General features: G+C 35.8%; 1 pseudogene; it reads right to left on the reverse strand.

The window, feature by feature from the left end:
* Window positions 1–628: 628 nt before the first annotated feature.
* Window positions 629–1,569, reverse strand: LOC102514849 (annotated as a pseudogene).
* Between the last annotated feature and the right edge of the window lie 1,772 nt (window positions 1,570–3,341).

Here is a 3,341-nt window from a genome sequence, read left to right on the forward strand (position 1 = left end):
GGTGGAATTGGTGATCTGGTTCTGAGCAGCTACAACTGAGACCATTGAGCAGATCTTCTAGTTAAGTATAGTTTTTCATTTAAAACATTTTCTGAGGAACTTAGGTGCAATGGATGAGGTAGTTTGGGAAACATTTTTCCCAGCTCATGGCATATCGTCAGTCAACACTGTTTCATGCAAAACATCTCTCTCGTTTTTGTTCTTTCTCTTACTTTTTCAAAATCTTATTGTGGTATAATTTACATATGAGAAACTGAACCTATTCAAAGTATGATTTGATGAGTTTTAACTTATGAATACACCTATGAAACCATCACTTCAATCACGATAATGAGCATCAGCCGTGAACATTTCCTTGTGCCTCTTTGTAGGTTCTCCTTTCCGTCACTTTCCCAGCCACAGATCTGTTTTCTGTCCTATAAGTTAGTTTGCAATTTCTAAAATTTTTTATAAATGAAATCATATCGTATGCATTTGTTTTTTGTCTGACTTCTTTTACACAGCATAATTATTTTGAGATTCATTCATGTTGAAGTGTGTATTGTTCCTTTCTTTTACTGCTAAGTAGTATTACAGTGTTTGGAATTTGTTTATCAACTCATCTGTTAAGTGACGTTTGGGTCATTTCCAGTTTTTGTCTATTTCAAATTAAGTTGTTATGAGCAATAATGTCTGTGTTTGTGTGGATATATGTTTCATTTCTCTTGTGTGAATACCTAGGTGTGGAATGGCTGGGTCATATAATAGGTGAATGATTACTTTTAAAGTAACATCCAGCCTTTTTACACATTGGATGTACCAGTTTACAATCTCATTAGTTTTATGTAAGAGTTCACAACACTGCTCTGTCAGCCTTTTTTTTTTTTTTTTTCTTTGCTCTAGTCAACGAAAGGGAAAATTTACTGAGGCCCCAGGGCTGTGGAGCTTGGGCAGAAGACTACCCTGCGGGAAACGGAGGAGCCGATGGAGGAGGAGCTGGTGGAAGGGACTTACTTGACCTTCTTCTTAGCGCACAGGTTGTTGGTGTGGCCACATTCTTGCCGCAGTTGACAGCGTGGGGGTGCAGGCAAGCCTGACACTTGGGGCAGATCATCTTGTCGCAGTTGTATCTCTGGGCGAGTTGACCGAGGGAAGGCTCAATGATGCCGCCTCTCAGACAAGCACCAAGTGCAGGGCGGACTCCTGGATACTGTAGTGTGACAGAGTGTCCCCGTCCTCCAGCTGTTTGCCTGCAAAAATCAGATGCTGCTGGTCAGGCGGGATGCCCTCCTTGTCTTGGGTTTTAGCTTTGACATTCTCAGTGGTGTCACTGGGCTCAACCCGAGGGTGATGGCCTTGCCCGTTAGGGTCTTCACAAAGATCTGCATCTCTGCATCTGCTGCTCAGCTGCCTCGGTGAAGAGAAAGAAGGCTCTGTCAGCCTTTTAATTGTTACCATTTTAATACATGTTTAGTGGTATTTCATTGTGGCTTTAATTTGCATTTCCCTAATGGCTAATGATGTTGAGCATCTTTTCATGTATTTATTTGCCATCTGTATAGCTTCTTTGGTAAGGTGTCTGTTTAAACCATTTGCCCATTTTTAATTAGATTTTCTTAGAGTTTTAACAGTTCTTTATATATTTTAGATACAAGTCCTATATCATATACATTTTGTAAATATTTTCTCCCACTCTGGAGTAGGACTTTTCATTTATGGCACAGTGTCTTACTTGGAAAAGCAAAATTTCCTAATTTAATGAAGTCCAATTTATCTTCATTTTTCTCTCATGGATCATGCTTGTACTGCCATATTTAAGAAATTTTTGTTTAAGTCAAGGTCTCAAAGGTTTTCTACTGTTTTCATTCTAAGTGTTTTATAGTTGTAGGTTTTACATTTAGGTTTATGATCTATTTTGAATTAATATTTTTATGTGGAACAAGTTATGGATTGAAGTTCTTTATTTCTTTATTTTTATCTTTTTTTCCTTTTCTTTTCTTTCCTTTCCTTTTTGGCATATAGATGCCCATTTGTTCCAACACTGTTTGTTAAAAGACTATCATTTTCCATTGAATTGACTGCATCTTTGCTGAATGTCAATTGCCTATATATGTGTGCGTGAATTTCTGGAATCTAGACACTATTCTATTCCATTGATCTATGCACTTCTTATTCAATTGTTCTTTTGTTTGTTTTTCCCTTTGTCCTATCTCCACTCCTATTGTTATTGTGTGTATGTGTATTTGACATGTACATATAAACATATGTACACATATTTCTATATGTATTATAAAATATAGTTATTTTGTATATACATGTTTGAATTTACATAAATACTTTTGTATATAGTCTTTATTCTGCTTGATACTTCTTATAATAACATTCATAATATACTCAAAATATATTTAAATACTTTTATTGCTTTATGTAAATTTACCTAATGAACTGTGTCTAATTGCTCCATACTATCTGACAGTGTGCATCCACCACATTTCTTATCCATTCCTGGAAGAAAAGATACCTAGTATGTATATGCCTTCAACCTTCTGGAACTGCATGACACACTACAATGAATAACCTTGTGTAAACACCTTTGTGAAATTCTGAGAGAAATTCTCTGAGGGTAGGAGCCACTGGGGTATAATTTATATACATATTCAATTTAACTTTATAGTGACCAACTTCTTCCCAGTAAAACCAGAACAATTGTATCCCAATCAGTTGTGCATGAAGATTCCTAGTTCTTTACATCCTTGACTATACTTGGTATTATACCACATCCAAATTTTTTCTGTTCAGTAGGTGTAGAAGTATAATATCTTTTAAATTTGCATTTCTTGGATTACTAGTAAATTTGAGTAACTCGTATAAACTCCCTGGATTTCTCCTTGGTGGCTTGTCTTTTTTGTCCTTTAGGGTTCATTTTTTTTTTTTTTTTGGCTAATTTTTCTATCATGTTTGCTACCCTATTCCACTTTATTTGCAGAAACTCCTATATTCTAGGCTAGTATTGTTTAATAGAACTTTCTGTAATGATAAAAATGTTCTATTTCTTTCTGTCTAATATGATAGCGCTGGCCACATGTAACTACTGAGCACTTGGAATATGGCTAGTGGCACTAAGGAACTGAATTTTTCTTTTACTTAATTCCAACTAATTTACTTTTAAGTAGTCTCATGTGGCTAGTGGCTACTTTGCTAAAGAGTACAGTTCTAGACATCAGTCCCTTGGTGATGTTATGTACTGCAGTTGGCTTCTTCCTGACTCTCTGCTACCTTTCTCTGTGGTCTTTTTCATTCAACAGAAATCTTTACTTTTGATCTATTCAATCACATTAATTTCTGATTTAGGGATTTCAGTC

Source organism: Camelus ferus, chromosome 7 (genome assembly GCF_009834535.1).
Source record: "Camelus ferus isolate YT-003-E chromosome 7, BCGSAC_Cfer_1.0, whole genome shotgun sequence".
Taxonomy (NCBI): Eukaryota; Metazoa; Chordata; class Mammalia; order Artiodactyla; family Camelidae; genus Camelus; species Camelus ferus.